The sequence below is a fragment of the Pipistrellus hanaki genome, assembly GCF_964339955.1.
Source record: "Pipistrellus hanaki genome assembly, chromosome: 1".
In the NCBI taxonomy this organism is placed as follows: domain Eukaryota; kingdom Metazoa; phylum Chordata; class Mammalia; order Chiroptera; family Vespertilionidae; genus Pipistrellus; species Pipistrellus hanaki.
The window spans coordinates 114,829,651-114,848,960 of NC_140503.1; positions in this window are offsets into that span (position 1 = coordinate 114,829,651).

Here is a 19,310-nt window from a genome sequence, read left to right on the forward strand (position 1 = left end):
TCAAAACTCTCAGCAAATTCAGAATAGATGGATCATACCTCAACAAATAAAAGCCTTATATGACAAACGTACAGCCAGCATCATACTCAATAGGCAAAACTTAAAATCATTTCCTCTAAGAATAGGAATAAGACAGGGATGCCCACTCTTACTACTTCTGTTCTACATAGAACTGGAAGTACTAGCCAATGCATTCAGACAAGAAGAAGAAATAAAAGACATCTGAATTGGAAAAGAAGAAGTAAACTGTCATTATTCACTGATGACATGATATTGTACATAGAAAACCATAAAGACTCCATCAAAAAACTAGGAGACTTAAAAAATGAATTCAGAAGTGTAGCAGAATACAAAATTAACACCCAGAATTCTATGGCATTTTTACACATCAATAATAAACTTACAGAAAGAGAAACTAAATAATAATAATAATAATAATAATAATAATAATAATAAATTAAGATACCTAAGAATAAACTTAACTAAGGAGGTAAAAGACATGTACTCAGAAAATTACAGGACATTGAAAGAAGAGATAGAGGAAGACATAAACAAATGGAAGAATATACAGTGTTCATGAATTAGTAGAACCAACATCATTAAAATACATATACTATCCAAAGCAATTTATAGATTCAATGCAATCCCCATTACAACACCAAGGGCATATTTCACAGACCTAGAACAAATGCTCCAAAAATTTATATGGAATAAAAAAAGACTTCTAATATTTGCCAATGTTATATCCAATAAGGGTCTAATCTCCAAAATTTATAGGGAAGGAACATCTTAACAAAGAGAAGATAAATAACCCAATCAAAAAATTGGCAAAGGACCTAAATGGACACTTTTGGAAAGAGGACATACAGAAGGCCAAGAGACATAGAAAATTCTTGAAAAATCTTATAACTGTGGTCTTGAACTCTATATTTAATTGTTTGTTTTCCTCCATTTCTTTCATTTGTGATCTGTTTCTTTGTGTCCAGATTTTTACTATATCCCTGAGTTGGTAGGGTGGCTTTGTGTGTTTGGTGTCCTATATGGGCCAGTGGCTTGTCCTCCCAGTTACCTGAGGTGGATACTCTTGGTGCACCCCTTTGTATACTGTGTGTACAGCCTTGTTGTAGTTAAATCTTGATTGTTCTTAGTGTCACTGGGAGGAATTGACCTCCAGGCCAATTGGATGTGAGGAACCGCTGTGTCTATAATGGAAGAATTCTTGTGCTAAGACATGCTTATGATAGGTCTTGTTTCAGTGGGGCTTTGATGCTCACTGAGTCTGCCTCTTGAATGTGTCACTTATGGATGTGAGTAGTTGAAATCTGGTGTCATCTCACACTGATCACTAGATATATTAACTTCTGGATATCCAGTGCTGCAGGTCAGCTACTGTCTGAGGCCACAGAGAAGGAGCCACAGTCAGAACTACAGTTTTCTCCTCTTTGCTTGGGGTTTGGAGGTTTTGGAGCTGTTGGACCAGAGCTATAGTTTGTTAGGTTAAGCTGTGATAGGGCAGGCCATTTATATGCAAAAGCTGCTGTGTGGAGCTTGGGTAGATTTTTAGGTTATGTAGAGTGGGGGCCGCAGGGAGTCACTAGGCTAAGGCATGGCAAACAGCGATGGCTGCCAGTCAGCAGTCTCTGCATCTCTGTGTTTCCAAGTCCCCATGACCTGAGCCCTAGCGCAGTAAACAGTGATTGCTATAAGAAAAATCACCCTCACTTTCTGACCCGATGGCAGACAGTCTAGCTTCTCCCCATAGGAGTTTGGTTTCCCAACATCTCCCTAGAAACTGGAGTTCAGAATAATCAGGAGCTTGTCTCCCTTCGGGTTGATTAAAGCAGGGCACCCAGTCACCCGCCTCCAGCCCGATTTGTGCACCTCCATATCTCAGCTTTTCAGCGCTTGTGCATGTCTCAATGCTCCTTTCTCTTTCCTTCTAGTTGTAGAACTGCCACTCAGCCAGCTTTCCGTGGTTCTGGGTGATAGATGTTTTGTCTTTTAGTTGTAGTTTTGAAATTGTTGTGCAAGGCAGCAGTTTAGGTGTTTACCTATGCTGCCACTTTGGTTTCCCCTCCAACAATGAAGCTTTAAATAAAATAAAAAAGAAATAAAATTGTAATACTCTGTACACCCAGAAGCCTCTAAATTTATTCTATGATTATTTTTATACATAGCACTTCTTGCCTTCCTTTTATTGCCAGTCTCATCAATAGGAATTTAAATTCAACATGTTTTGTCAGGGTTTTTTTTTTCCTCCCGTTTTTCTTCTTCTTACAGTATCTTAAACACTTAGAATAATATCTAGCACGTAGTAAGTGCTTAATAGATAAATATCTGTGAAAATTCATAATCGGTGATTTCAATTCTTATTGTTATCATTTGAACCTCAAAGAGAAAGATGTTTAAAATTATAGACAATGAGTAACAAAGCTGGGTTTATAATACAAATCATTCAGATTTCAAAGTCCCTTCTCTTAGCTATCAGTATTGTCTTTAATAATATTTTGACAATTCTCTTTAATCTTTGAATTTAAAATAATAAATAGCTATTAATATGTGTGTGTTTATTTTTTCACTTGCCCAAAACTAGAGGTTGATCAACAGTGCAAGTAGTTAAGGAAGCTCTAACAATAGCAGATAATTTTCCATCCCCATGTCTCAATCCTGCTTAGTACTATCTCCCAATTCAAAGGCTTCCTCTTTAGATCAGACTAGAAACTCAGCACATGAATTTGTGTACAAGTGGGGTCTGAAGGGCTCACCCCATTGGTGCTGATTTAGGCCGAGCCGGCAGTTAGGAGGGGATGCAGGAGGTTGGGCTGCAGGTGGTTGGTTGGCCAGCCCTGCTTCCTATCAGGCTGTCATGGAGCTGATCAGGGGCAGGGCTGGCCGGGGGGAGGGGCTGCGGGGAGTTTTTTTTGCGGGGGCAATAGTGGTCCCAATTAGGCTGGTTGGCCGCCAAAGTGCATGTCATAGGAACCGGTCTATCTGATCTTTCTGGTCATTCTGTCATGCTGGTTACTTAGCTTTTTATATATATACTAGAGGCCTGGTGCACGAAATTCATGCACAGGAGCAGGGGGGGAGGAGTTGTCCCTCAGCCCAGCCTGCACCCTCTCCAATCTGGGACCCCTTCAGGGATGTCCCACTGCCCATTTAAGCCCTACCCTGGTGGGATCTGGCCTAAATGGGCAGTTGGACATCCCTCTCACAATCCAGAACTGCTGGTTCCCAACTGCTTGCCTGCCTGCTTTCCTGATTACCCCTAACTGCTTCTGCCTGCCAGCCTGATCACCCCCTAACCACTCCCAAGCCAGTCTGATTTATGTCTAACTGCTCCCCTGCCAGCCTGTTTGCTCCCAACTTCCCTTCTCTGCTGGCCTGGTCACCCCTAACTGCCCTCCCCTGCTGTCCTGATTGCCCACAACTGCCCTCCCTTGCAGGACTTGTCCCTCCCAACTGCCCTATCCTTCTGGCCATCTTGTGATGACCATCTTGTGTCCACATGGGGGCAGGAACTTTGACCACATGGGGGCAGCCATCTTGTGTCTTGGAGTGATGGTCAATCTGCATATTACTCTTTTATTAAATAGGATAGAGGTCTGCTGCATTGTGGGGGACCAGCTGATTTGCCCTGAAGGGTGTCCCGGAGCAGGGTGGGGGTTCCCTTTTGGCATGGGACAGCCTGAGCGAGGGGCCTGTGGTCTTTTTCAGGCCTGCCATGCCCTCTGGAGACCCAAGAGGAGGCCCTGATATCTGGGGTTTATTTACATTCTATAATTGAAACTTTGTAGCCTTGAGTGGAGCCAAACCTCCAGCTCGCTCTGTGGTCACAGCCATTTCTGTTGGGATTTATTTATCTTTTATAATTGAAACTTTGTAATCTTAAGCAGAGGCCTGGGCCAACCAGGGTGTGTGGAAAGTTTGGCTTCCTCTATATCTGGGGAAACCCAAGCCTCCCTCCTGTTTTCTGTGGCCACAGCCATTTTGGTTGGGTTAATTTGAATACTTGCTCCTGTTTGGCTTGTGGGTGTGGCTTGTGGGTGTGGTGGAGTGGTCGTTAATTTGCATATTACTCTTTTATTACATGGAATAGATGGGTTCAGAGAAATAAACATTTTATCACCAAAATTCCGATGTTAGTTGAATTTTACATAGAACTTATTAGTGCTTGATTGACATTTCCGGAATTAAAAAATAAACTCCACATAGCATATTTCAGGTTCTTGTGATAGGGAGAAATAAAGATAAACTGTCATCTATACATAAGCACCACATACTCTTTTTATTTCTAAAATCATCTCTGTACTTTTTATATAGTACTTGGTACTTGGCATATCAATGCCCTTTTCATGCTAAGCAATCATTTCTGGTTTTCTATTTCAAACCATTATATACAGCAATTAGAGAAGCTGCCATTAAAAACACATACATACAAGAGAAATGGTTAATAAGGTATTTTCTTGAGAGAAAGGAAAGGTAAAAATAACTATAAGGAGACAAAGAAGAAGGAAAAATAAACTTGATGTAGTTTGGGGGGTCTATGGAGTTACAAAATTTTGCAGTTTTTGAGATTTAACTTCTGAATATGAAATTTGCTATGGGGATTGCATTTAATACATGTCTTTGTGGTCTAGATAGCACCATTTATAGTAGAATCCAGTAATGACCTTAATACAGTTCTTGATACTCATAGTATGAAAGAATATAGTTCTTTAAAAGTGCTTTTTAGGGATAATAAAAAAGAGTTTCTACTGTCTTAATTATGAGACCATTTAGGAATGATAGTTTGAAACTTAAAAAAATTAAATCTTTATTCTTGAAGTATTGCATAATCCTCTCTCCCCCCTTTAAACTCTTCCAACTCATTCCCTTCTCTCCACCCCCAGGCCCTCAACACCCTAGTGCAGGTGTCAGCAACCTGTGGCTCCAGAGCCGCATGAGGCTCTTTTGAAGCATTGCTCCCAGCAGGGCGACACTAGCAGGGCCTATAGCAGGCGGGGGGGGGGGGGGGGGGGGGGGGGGGGGGAGGGGGGGCGCGGAGGCGGGGAGCTGTATCACTTACCTCCGCCCACTTCTGGCGCTCCCAGCGCTCTGTGTGGCAGGTTGTGGGCGACTTAGCATCACTAGGCAACCACAGTGTCCCTGTCCTGGCCCAGCCTCCTTCCACTCTCACTAAAAATCAATGGAAAATAAATTAATGCCATATCTACAAATGTGGATAATCTAAAAAGTGATGGATGTGGTCATTCAGATTCTTAATAAGATAACGGCAAAGGGTTTAAACCACTGCCAGTTCCGTTTGCTATTGGATGAGGTGGAAAGCATATATTCTGACCTCCTGCTCCACAACAAGGTCCGGTGGCTGTCCAGAGGCGAGGTGCTAAAACGCTTTGTCGCATGTTTGGAAGAAGTAAAAACTTTCCTGGCCAGCAAAGAGCTCACCTTTGCTGAGCTGGAACAACCAGAGTGGCTGGAAAAATTACATTTTATGGTAGACATGACAGCACATCTAAACACACTAAATACAACCCTTCAGGGGAAAGGAGGCACAGCCCTGCACATGCTGGAGGAGGTTTTGGCATTAGAGCGCAAGTTGACAGTGTTTGTCAAAGATTTACAGAGAGGTACACTGTCTCACTTTCCCTCTTTGAGAGAGTTCAAACAAAGTCATGATACTATAAATTTGTAATATTTGAAGTCTGCAATCACCACAATGCAAAGTTCGTTTGGGAAACGATTCTGTGAGTTCAGAGAGGAAAAAATCCACATTATCCTTCCCTGTCACTCCCCTGGCGATCGATCCATCCCTATTGAATATGACTGCATTTGCAGGTGTAAGTCAACCTGATCTTGAGATGGAACTGGCTGATATAGCCGACAAAGATATATGGGTGTCCAAGTTCAAATGCTTGACCGCTACTCTTGAGGATGTTGCCCGTCAGAAGGCCATTCTGGCTCAGAATCTTAAATGGAGTGATATTGAAAACCTTCCCAAACAGGACAAACTTGTATTCGAAACATGGAATGCCATCCCCAACACTTATATAAACATAGAAAAAGTATGCATTTGGAGTCCTGTTGGTCTTCGGCTCCACATATGTATGTGAGTAGGTCTTCTCCAACATGAACTATATTAAAAACAAACATCGATCATGCCTCACAGATGACAACTTGCAAGCCTGTGTGAAAATGAAGGTAACGTCTTACAGCCCTGATGTGCAGACACTGTACACTGAGGTTCAGGAGCAAAAATCCCATTAACCAGGTAAATTAAATATTTTAATTAGCTATTAATTTGCAAAAATATATTTTACATTGTTAAGTGAAAAAGTCCTCTTTTTCTTCAGATTGACAGCTAACTGCATGATCCGCTATATAGCATTAAGGTAAGAAACAATATATGCAGTGTTATATTTGTTTTAAATGTCACAATGGTTTTGCGGCTCCCAGGTTTTTTTTTCCTTCGGAAACGGGTCCAAGTGGCTCTTTATGTCTTAAAGGTTGCAGACCCCTGCCCTAGTGTTTGCATCCATGGGTTATGCATATACACATACAAATTCATTGGTTTATGTATTCTTTTAAATATATACATAAATAATAGGATTATATAAATATATAATTCAATATACTGAAGTATTTTATTGAAATATAAGACCATTTGTTACTTAGGTTTATTACTAATTATGCAATTTTCATTCTGCTTACCTCATTCTCAAATTAAAAGTCTATGGTGGCCCTAACCAGTTTGGCTCAATGGATAGAGCATTGGACTATGGACTGAAAGGTCCCAGGTTTGATTCCAGTCAAGGGCATGTACCTTGGTTGTGGGCACATCCCCAGTAGGAGGTGTGCAGGAGGCAGCTGATTGATAATGTTTCTCTCTCATCGATGTTTCTAACTCTCTCTCCCTCTCCCTTCCTCTCTGTGAAAAAAAATCAATAAAATATATATTTTTAAAAAGTCTATGGTGTTACAAATTTTTGTCTACTCTTTGTTGCATCTTCTGTTCCTAGAGTAGTACTGGCATTTGTATTTTTTGAATTAATAAATTAAATAATAAATTATGTGGGCCTTAATTGTGACTATAGTTTAGCTTATTTGTTTAGAGGACTAGCATGGCATTGAAACTTGCTCAGTTTATATGTTTTTCAGTCTCATAATTCTATTAGTTGTAATTTGGAAAGGACTAGAAAATTACTCATCTCCATATGACATTGAGTGTGGTCAGTTGTTGATTTGCAATGAAGCACCTCTGGTCTTTACCGTCATTATTCTGAACTCTATATCAGATAAATTGTTTATCTCCATTTTATTTATCTCTTCTGGGTGGGGCAATTGCCTTTCCCACCAGGCAATAACTGTGGGAAGGTCTGCCTGAGAAAAAAATCCTCTGCAGTGTGAGGAAATGACTCAGCACAGCAAACTGGATTGGTTGCCCTCTGGGTTCCAACTCCGGAACCCTCATTCCTATCTTCTGCTCACACTGCTACAGTCCACTTTGCCCTCCCTCTGCCAGAGCCCAAAGTGAGGGCTGCACATAAAATTTTGTGCATTGGCCCTTTAAGAGGATGCCTGGATATCCAACTTTCTGTCCCTGGCAACTCTGCTACTTTTTACAGCCAGACTTTATGTGGTCATCTTTCTCAGTTCTGGTGCTCTGGGCTGGGGAACCCAGCTTGTGGTTCCTGGAGTTCTCAGTGGGAACCCCCCACAACTGAGATAATCCTCTGGAACTTCAGCTGTTGTCTGTGGGAATCTGTCTGGCCATTTAACACCTCCACACTTCCTACCAGTCTCTATGCAAACTCTACTTTCCCTCCTTGGTTATCAGGGTTCTCTCTAGTCTAGCTAGTCTTCAGTTGATTATTCAGAGTAGTTTTTCTATATTATAGTTGCAATTCCAGTTTGGTCCAGGGAGCCTGTCAGGGTAGCTTCCACTTAATTCACTGCTGTTTTGTAATCTTGCAATTACATTTACATGTCCTGGTATTGGAGAAATAACATTCATGGCAGTGGATGTAACAATAATGAGAGGATGGAAAGATGTGGTCCCTGTCCTCATAGAAATTACAGACTGGCACACTAGTCTTTAGTCTTCAAACACTACTGCTCTCTGGCACTCTTGTTAAAAAGAGAGGTGATTCTGATCTAAGCATCCAAAAGTAGCCAAAAGGTTTCATGGGGGTTTTACAAGGACTAACAAAAGATTGTATATGGAACACTTAGGAAAGTGCTAGCAAATTCTAGAAGTAGCTGGTTGCTCTGAAGAGGCTCAAGAGAAGGTTATGATTCTGGCACTTTGAAAAAAAATATGCTGATATGTATTTTAACATGGAATTAGTAGTTCAAGTTTTATTGTGAAGTCTCTAATATTATTATATCTCCAATTATAAAAGAAACAAAACTTATTTTGTAACATTGTCCTTTCTCTTAATATAAAATTAAAAAAGTTCCTTATCTACTTCGGTGATAATTTATATTATAATTATAATATAATTATTATTATAGTTTAGTTCTCTATTACTCATGAATTTATTCAAATATTTATTGAACATTCAGTACTCCAGCATCACCTATACTATGCTCAAAGTTCTGAACATTATAATTTGTTCCAAGGTTTTAATGTTTCTAAAATTACACAGTCATACATATTATACAAGTGTGTGCATAAACACATACACATAAAAGTATAACAGTAATCATTAATCTTTTCAATTCTATAAAATATATAATTTAGTGACAACACTGTATTTTGAATTTTTCCCATAAAAATGTATGCATTTGAATATGTAAGAGTTCAATGTATTTTATAATATTTAAAAATTCTTGGCAAACAAATATAGAATAAAAAGTTACTTGCTACATTATCTTAAACTTCCATGAATAATGACTAAAATTAGTGTCTGTACAATTACCAAGTTAAAAAAAAAAAAGACTATTTTGAGCAACTCAGAGTATTTTATAAAAAAAATCAATATTTTTGAAATTTGTATTGCTTATATTTTAAATATTACTAAATAAATTAACATTAAGATTATTGTATTCCTATATTTCAGAATTTCTTTGCTTCAATTTTCTTATTTCTTTTAATCCTATGCTATGTATTTTTTATACTAAGTTGTTTATTTTTCTCTGTAATCAGAGAATAAAGAAAAATAATGTAAGTCTTGACAGAGATCAGGATTAAAATATTAATGGGCATTACTTGATATGTCAAGCTAAAACCAAAATTTAATTTTCTGACCATCAGGTACAGCCTATTAATAAAATGACAATTTCAACCCAGAAACTACAATATTTTTGGATGTTATTGCCTGTCTACAGAGAGGTTTCTCCAAAGTGAGTCACAAAGAACCATGATTGGATAAGTGTTAAATAAGACATAATGGTGCTTTGTTTATCTAAATGGGTTTATATCCAGGCTTTACAACTTACTAGTTGGTAATCTTGAGAATGATTCTTCAAGTATCATCTATAATGATACTTAACTCAAGGGTCATGTGTAAATTAAATAAAAGCATCTGTAATGAACTCTCACCATAATGTTTGTAATATGGTACATAACAAATATTATCTGTTATCATTACTTAAATATTATATTTCATTGTGTGCCCAACACCCAAAGTCAAATCCTCCTCCTTTCTAGTCTGATTTCTGAGCAAATTGAAGTAAAGAAAAGGTAGCTAACAGGTCCCAAACTATCACCTTTATTATTGAAGCAAGGTTTTTTCTACTTGTTCCTTTCCTTTTCTGGAATGCTGGAATATTCTGTTCTCTATCTAGTTATTGTTTCAAGAGTGTGTTCAGTATAGACTCAGAGCATGCCCTTTAGAACCTAATACTATACTAGCTATAAGAGCTTGCTAACACCAATATATATTATAACATCTCCTTTGCTGTGGGATGATCTTTATGTTTTGCTCTTAGTCATGGAGTGACTCTTGTTGAATTGATAGCTAACAGCTGTTCAGAAGTTTTAGATAATAGGGATGTTTTCACTAAAAATAGCACAAACAAAAATTTTGACCCATTTTCCCCCTCTTTCCCTCTGCAGGTTTTTAAAGACGTTTGATCCCTCTGAGAGAGTATGATATAGTCTTCAGGCTTTGAGTTATAAGTTAGCCATCTCTAAAGCATTTCAGCCTACTGACCTCAAGCTTAAAATTTTGAGAAAGCAATATGAAAAGTTACAAAATTGAAAAATGAGCAAAAAGGAAAGGTTTCGGGCAAAAATAAAATCACTAACATCATCACCTACTATATTCAGTTTAGAGTGTATATTTTCCAGCACATTCTCCAAAGATATTTTTGACAATAAAACACAAAGCCTAGCTACAAACTCAGGATATTGAGAATAATCTACAAAAGGAATAGTATTACTATAAATAGATGTATTATATCAAAGCCAGTATTTGGGGCTCAACTGTTGAGAAAGCCAATTTATCTGAATAGTTATTGTCCTGACATCATGTCTTGCCCCCCCTCCCCCTTTTTTTTTCCTTTTTGAATTCTCTTCTAAAAAATCCTTATCTCTCATGATGAGGTACTATTTTTTTATAACAATATTAAACTCTACCTTTAAAACTCAAGACCCAGATCATTATATATCCATATGACTACATGCAAATGTGTATCATTGACTGTCATATTATATTTTCCACTTCTAATTGATTGTGTCATTATCATGTTAGTTTATCAAATACTATTTCCACTAACATTATATGCTTGCAGGAGCCTTTATTAATAATATACTCTTTCCCTAAAGGACTCAATTAGCCTTGCCTGAGTCACAGTAACAGGTTTCAATGTCCAGCAAAGTTTTGATTTTACTTGTAGGACTTATTATTTTCCACTGTGGATATTTTATAATTGTATCTCAGAATTCTTTGTCATTTTATTTTGAGCCCGGGGGGCGTGAACCCAGGGAGTTTGTTTCCCATGACCGGATCCTGCACCCAAGCAGAGAGGCTGTGCTGAATCTGAACCTGAAAGTATGAACTCAGGAAGTTTGTTTTCTATGACCAGACCCCATATCCATGCAGGGGAGCAATGCTGAATTTGATCCTGTGTGCATAGACATGGGGAGTTTGTTTCCAGCAGTGCACACCTGCCTGACCAGACCCCACACCCACACGGAGCAGCAGTGCTACCTGACTTTGATTCAGGGTATCAAAATAGCACACACAGAAGGCTATTTTCCGCAGGGCAGGAGTGGATCTCCTGCTGACACCGTGCAACTGTTCAATCCGGTCTCCCAAGCAGATCAGGGGCCCTGAATCTCCACACAAGAGGCAGCAATCAGCATTAATGACTAGACTCTGTTTCTTATTATGTGCGCCTGGGATCCCTGATTACCAGTACATTCACACTGAGAGCCAGTGACTCCAATTCTTGGTGCATGCACACACAGGGACACTGATACTCAGTGTGAGGCCGCACCAGGCAACAGAGAATCTGATATTCAGTTCTCAGCGTGGACACAGGAAACTTCTGAATCCTGACATGTACTAGGGACTTTGAGTTTTGGCACATGCCAGTGGGTTCTCTGTTTCAGTGTGGCGCAGGCAGGGACCCTGATTCTAGGTGTGCACACAAGGCCACACTAAGCACCTGTTACTCTTACCTGGGGCAAGAGTGGCTTCCACTAACCCACAGTAGCCACATGTCTTGGTGTCAGAGCTCTTCAGTGACACTTGGGAGGTGCAAAACTCCCACGGCACATAGCCCAGACCACTGAAATTCAATATTTGAAACCTCTGGAGACAATGAGACAATCCCCAGAGGAAATAAAAGGAGGAATCACCAAGGAATGGAAATTAGTAAAACAGAAGCATGCAACATGACAGAAAAATAATTTGGAGTAATAGTCATACAGTTCATACACCAGATGGAGAGAAAATCAACAATGTATGCAAGAATCAGGAAGAAATGAAAAATTCTTTGATTTATATAGCTACAATGAAAAACACCATCGAAGGCTTCAACAATAGACTAGAAGAAGCAGAGGACTGAATTAGTAGAAGAAAAAGTACAGAAACGAGCCAAATTTGAACAAGAACTGGAGAAAAAAAAATAAAAAGCAAGAAGAGAGACGAAGGGAGCTTTGGTATAATGCAAAATGAAGTAACATATATATAATAGGGCTGCCAGAATAACAAGAAGAGAAGCAAGGATTAGAAAATTTATTTGAAGAAATAATGACAGAAAACATCCCTGATATGAGGAAGAAAAAAGTTACATAAGTACAGAGAGTCCAAGAAAGATGATTCCAAAAAGACCCACACCAAGACATAATTACAATGGCAAATGTTAATGACAAGGAGAAAATCTTCAAGGATGCATTAAAGGCTGCAAGAGAGAGACAGAGAGTTATTTACAAAGGATTCCCCATCAGATTACCAAATTATTTCTCAACAGAAACACATAAAGCAAGAAGGGACTGGAAGGAGATATACAAAGTGATGCAAGGCAAGGAATTGAATCCAAGAATACTCTATCCAGCAAGACTACCAATCAGCCGAAACCGGTTTGGCTCAGTGGTAGAGCATCAGTCTGCGGACTGAAAGGTCCCGGGTTCAATTCCGGTCAGGGGCATGTACATTGGTTGCAGGTACATTCCCAGTAGGGGGTGTGCAAGAGGCAGCTGGTCGATGTTTCTCTCTCATCGACGTTTCTAGCTCTCCATCTCTCTCCCTTCCTCTCTGTAAAAATCAATAAAATATATTAAAAAAAAAAAAGACTACCAATCAAAGTTAAAGGGGAAATCAGGAGCTTCACAAACAAACAAACAAAAAACACCAAAAAGCAAAGAACAAACAAACAAACAAAAAAAACTAAGGGAGTTTATCACTACCAAGTCAGCAATTCAAGAAAGGCTAAAGGGAATGCTATAAAAAGAAGAAATAAAAGGGTAAAAAAGAATACAGGCCCCCAAAATAGACAAACAACTACCTTTCAATAATAACTTTAAACATAAATGGACTAAATGCTCCAATCAAAAGACATTGAGTGGCTGAATGGATAAAAAAAAAAAAAAGACTCATATATATGCTATCTACAAGAAACCCACCTCAGAACAAGGGACACAGACAGACTGAAAGTGAAGGGATGGAAAAATATCTTTCAGGCAAATGGAAATGAAAAAAAAAAAAAAAAAAAAAAAAAAAAAAAAAAGCTGAGTAGCAATACTTATATCTAACAAAATAGACCTCAAAGTGAAGACCATAACAAGAGATAAGGAAGGCCACTTCATAATACTAATGGAATCTATACAAAAAGCAGATATAACCCTGATAAATATATATGCACCCAATGCAGGAGCACACAAATACATAAAACTCCTGGAAGATTTCAAAGGAGAGATTGACAACAATACAATCATAATAGGGGACTTTAATACACCACTGACATCACTGGATAAATTCTCTAGACAAAAAAAATCAGCAAATAAACAGCAGTCCTAAATGACTCACTAGGTCAGATGGACTTAATTGAAATATTCAGAACATTTCACCCCAAAGCCATAGAATATACATTCTTCTCAAGTGCACATGGATCATTTTAAAAAATAGATGACATACTGGGTCACGAGCAAAGTCTTCCCAAATTCAAGAAGATTGAAATTATACCAAGCATCTTCTCAGATCACAATGGCATAATATTAGAAATAAACTACAATAAAACAATCCAAAACACTCAAACACTTGGAAGCTGAACAGCATGCTATTAAATACTGATTGGGTTACCAATGACATCAAAGAAGAAATTAAAAACATCCTGGAAACTAATGACAATAAAGACACAATGATCCAAAATCTATGGAAACAATGAAAGCAGTTCTGAGAGGGAAGTTTATAGCTCTACAGGTCTACCTAAAAAAATAAGATAAAATGGTAGTAACTCATCTAACTTTACAACTCAAAAAATTAGAAAGAGAGCAACAAGAAAAGCCCAGAGTGAGCAGAAGGAAAGAGATAATGATCAGAGTAGAAATAAATGACATTGAGACAAAAACAAACAAACAAATAAAAAACAATACAAAAAATCAATTAAACCAAGAGCTGGTTCTTTGAAAGGATAAACAAGATTGATGAACCACTAGCCAGGCTTACCAAGAAGCAAAGAGAGAGGACCCAAATAAACAAAATCAGAAATGATAGAAGCAAAATAATAACAGACCCCATAGAAATACAAAAGATTGTTAAAAAATACTATGAAAACTCTATTCCAACAAACTAGACAATCTGAAGGAAATGGACATATTCCTTGAAAAATACAATCAGGAAGAATCTAAACATCTCAATAGGCTGATAACTATGGAAGAAATTAAAGCAGTCATCAAAAAGCTTTTAGCAAACAAAAGTCCAGAGCCACACAGCTTCACAGTGGAGTTTTACAAAACATTCAAGAAAGAACTAAAACCTATCATCCTCAAACTATTCCAAAAAATTCAAGAGGAAGAAACACTTCCAAGCTCCTTCTATGAATCCAGCATCACTCTAATACCAAAAACCAGATAAAGACTCAATGAAAGGGAATTATAGGACAATATCCCTCATGAACATAGGTCCTAAAATCCTCAACAAAATTCTAGCAAATCAGATCGAACAGTACATCAGAAAGATCATACACCATGACCAAGTAGGATTTATCTTGGGGATGCAAGGAGGGTACAATATCTGTAAATCAATAAACATGATAAATCACATAAACAAATTAAAGGATAAAAATAACATAGTCATATCAATTGATGCAGAAAAAGCATTTGGCAAAATCCAACACCCTTTCTTGATAAAAAACTCTCAGCAAGGTGGGAATAGAAGGATCATACCTCAACATAATAAAACCCATAAATGACAAACCCACAACCAGCATCATACTCAATGTACAAAAACTAAAGCCATTTCCCCAAAGAACAGGAACAAAACAGGGATGCCCACTGTCACCACTCCTGTGCAAAATAGTACTGGAAGTACTAGTCATTACTATCAGATAAGAAGAAGAAATAAAAAGGCATTCAAATTGGAAAAGAATAAGTAAAACTATCCTTATTTTCAGATGACATGATGCTGCACATAGAAAACTCTAAAAACTCCATAAAAAATTATTAGACTTAATAAATGAATTCGGTAATGTAGCAGAATACAAAATTAATGCCCAGAAATCTATGGCATTTCTATACACCAATAGTGAACTTACAGAGAGACTAAAAAACAATTTCACTTACCATCACACCAAAAAAATTAAAATACCTAGGAATAAACTTAAGAAGGTAAAAGACCTATACTCCAAAAACTACAAGACACTGAAAAAAGAGATAGAGGAAGACATAAACAGATGGAAGAACATATAGTGCTCATGGATTGGTAGAATAAAGATAATCAAAATGTCCATACTACCCAAAGCAATCTATAGTTTCAATTCACTCCCCATTAAAATACCAATGGCATATTTCACTGACCTAAAAAGAACTCTCCAAAAATTCATCTGGAATAAAAAAAGACCCTGAATAACTGCAGCAATCTTGAAAAGAAGAACAATGGAGATGGGATCCCAATACCAAATTTCAAGCTATTCTACAAAGCCATTGTTCTCAAAACAGCCTGGTACTGGCACAAGAACAGGCATAGAATAGAGAACTCAGAAATCATCTCAAACTATATACCCAATTAATATTCAACAAAGGATACATGAATATACAATGGAGTCAAGACAGTCTCTTCAATAAATTTGTTGGGAAAATTGGACAAATACATGCAAAAGAAAAAAAAATGAAACTAGACCACCAACTTACACCATACACAAAAATAAACTCAAAATGGATACAGGAGTTAAACATAAGACATGAAACCATAAAAATACTAGGGAATTCACAGGCAGCAAAATCTCAGACATATGCCAAAGGAATTTCTTCACTGACACAGCTCTTAGGGCAATGGGAACTAAAGAGAAAATAAACAAATGGGACTACATCAAAATAAAAAGCTTTTCCATAGCAAAGGAAATGATCAACAAAAAAGAAGGCCCACTATAATACATGAGAGAACATATTTGCCAATATTATCTCTGATAAGGGTTTAATCTCCATCATTTACAGGGAACTCATACAACTTAACAAAAGGAAGATTAGCAATCCAATCAAAAAATGGACAACAGACCTAAACAGAAACTTTTCAAAAGAAGACAGAAGGAAGGCCAAGAAACATATGAAAACATGCTCAAAGTCACTAATTATCTAAGAGATACAAATCAAAATGACAATGAGATACCATCTCACACCTGTCAGAATGGCTATCAACAAATCAACAAAGGACAAGTGCTGGAGAGGATGCAGAGAAAATGAAACCCTTGTGCACTGCTGGTGGGAATGCAGACTGATGCAGCAACTGTGGAGAACAGTATGGAGTTTCCTCAAAAAGCTAAAAATGAAATTCCCATTTGACCCAATGATACCACTTCTAGGAATATACCATAAGAAGTGAGAAACACAAATCAGAAAGATATATACATCCCTATGTTCATAGCAGCACAATTTACCTTAGCTAAGATTTAGAAACAGCCTAAGTCCCCATCAGCAGATGAGTGGTTTAAAAAACTGTGGTACATCTACACAATGGAATCCTATGCTGCGTTAGAAAGGAAGGAATTCCTACCATTTGCAACAGCATGGATGGAACTGGAGAGCATTATGCTAAGTGAAATAAGTCAGTCAGAGAAAGATAAATATCACATGATCTCACTCATCTATTGGAAATAATGAACAACATAAACTGATGAACAAATCCAGATCCAGAGACAGGGAAGCATGGATCAGACCATGAAATCTCAGATGAAAGGTAAGGGAGGGTGGGGGTTAGCTGGAGAGATCAACCAAAGGACTTGTATGCATGCATATAAGCCTAACCAAAGGACATAGACTACAGGGAGATGAGGGCATGAGTGGCAGCGAGGCTTTAGGTAGGTAATGGGTGGATGAAGACTCATATGTAATACCTTAATCAATAAAGAAATTAAAATGCAAAAAAAAGAATAAATGAGGTTTTCCGTAGCCAGTTTGGTTCAGTGAATAGAGCATAAGCCTGCAGACTTAGGGTCCTGGGTTTGATTCCAGTCAAGGGCATATATCTCAGGTGCATATATGTCAGGAAGACAATATGTAGTCTCTTTGCATGTTAAATTTGAGGTGCCAGTAGGAAGGACCTTCAGAAAGTTAAGGCCAATAGGTATTGAAAAATGAGGCATAGATACTTACAAAAGTAAGAACTTCAGAAAAAAATTGGAATTCATTCTCATAGGTATGATTATTTAATCTATAGGAGAATGAGTTTTCTAGGATTATAAAAATATATAATATGTATTTATATATGTACTAGTGGCCTGGTGCATAAAATTCATGCACATTAAAAGGGAATTAATTAGAGGAAATGTTTTAATATTGCTATTTGCCCTTTCTCTATAATAGAAGTGTCAGAGATGAGAGAAAATTAGTAAAATGTATGTGAAAATCTCCTGTCAGAGTCTGGGGCACACCACAGGACCCAGAGTCAAGTCCCCATCTACCTGTGAATGCTTCAAAATTGTGCAATACCCAGACCTGGCCAGCCCCACCCCTGTCAAGTCCTGCCAGGCAGGGGGCTCAGCCTCAGGTCCCCTGTCGCAGCCCAGTGCCACGCAGCCTCAGGTTCCTGCTGATTGCTCATATGGCTCATTACAGGAACCTGCCACCTTTGTGGGCACAGCCATCTTGTGAAGGCATTACGGCATGAGGGTCCATTTGCACATCACATCTTTATTATATAGGAGGATATATATATATATATATATATTCATTTCCTAAGATATAGTCTTTCTTCCTCTCTTTCAAATCCCTTGGATGTAGCAATTGAATAACAGAAGAGAGAAGAATGACAAATCACTTGCCAAGGTCTAAGACAGAGAAAGTGTAAGATAAGGATAAACTGGAGGAAGTTCTCTCTGAAGCAGGAGAGAAGAAAGAGTTCTCATCAAAAGAGACAAAATGATGAAATAGATAAAAAGTCTTATATAATGAAACCTTGATATGAAAATTGACCAGGCAGTGGACTGACCAGTAGAACTACCATATGCTATGACACACACCAACCACCAGGGAGAAAACACTCAACACATTGAGTGTCTGCCACCTCCCCCCCACCACCCAGAGGGAGGTAACTGGTGGTTGTGATCAGGGGTAGTAACGGCCAGTGGGCGACACCAGGACACCAGCCAAGTAGAGGCCCCTGATATCCCCCCTGCCTGTTGCTCCACAGATGGCCCTGATTACTGACCATGCCTAGGGATTCTACTCTATATATTGGGAAGAGTCTCTTAGATTTAAAACCTGGCAAGACTACTCTACACTGAAAAAACAGGATGATGAAGCCATGACATGCATGGGCCCTGGCTTGTACATTTTGTGGTGAGTCCTAATTCTGACATTTATAACTAAGTGACAAAGCCAATTACTTGACTTCTTTCTGCTTCAGTTTTTTTTCACCCATAGATGGGAAAATGGTACTACTGCCTCAGAAGGATTATGCTATGTACTACTTTTTATAATCAGGGCAAAAAAATCTAGCTGCCCATACAACAGCAAGGTGCCTTTCACCTGTATGGAAAGTATGGTCACGGTGCATGCAATATCCAGGATGGTGAGAGGGATGTCTGACTGCCGGTTTAGGCCTGATATCCCCCAAGGGGTCCCGGATTGCAAGAGGACTCAGGCTGGGCTGAGGAAAGCCCCTCCACACCACCACCTCCCCATGTATGAATTCTATGCACTGGGCCTCTCATGAACTAATAAAGTCTCTGGAGAACTGAATGTCATCGAGTCTTTAAAAGAGAAAGTCTGATTGTGGACAAATGCTGCAGAGATATGGCCAGCAGAATGACTGAGAACAGGATTTCAGTCATTAAGTTGTCATGGGAGATCTTGCTCACAACTTCCAGGGAACCTAAATTTATAATAGAGAATAATTTTAAGCATGACATTTCTACAGAAAGAGCATGTTATATCTAATTATATTCATGCAAAGCTTCATTTTATTAGTATTTTTATTATTTTGGTAATGGGAACAGTTCAGAATCTTTCTTTATCTATTCAAAAAACATAGTAAGGGAATACTAGAATGACAAAATAATCATATTAATAGCTATTCCTCTAAAGTTTGTATTATTTTTTTTCTTGATTTTGACACATATTATTTTTAAGACTCTTAAAATACATAATACAAAGAGACTGAACCTAATGCCTTTATACATTGCCTTATTTGATTCTTATGACAATC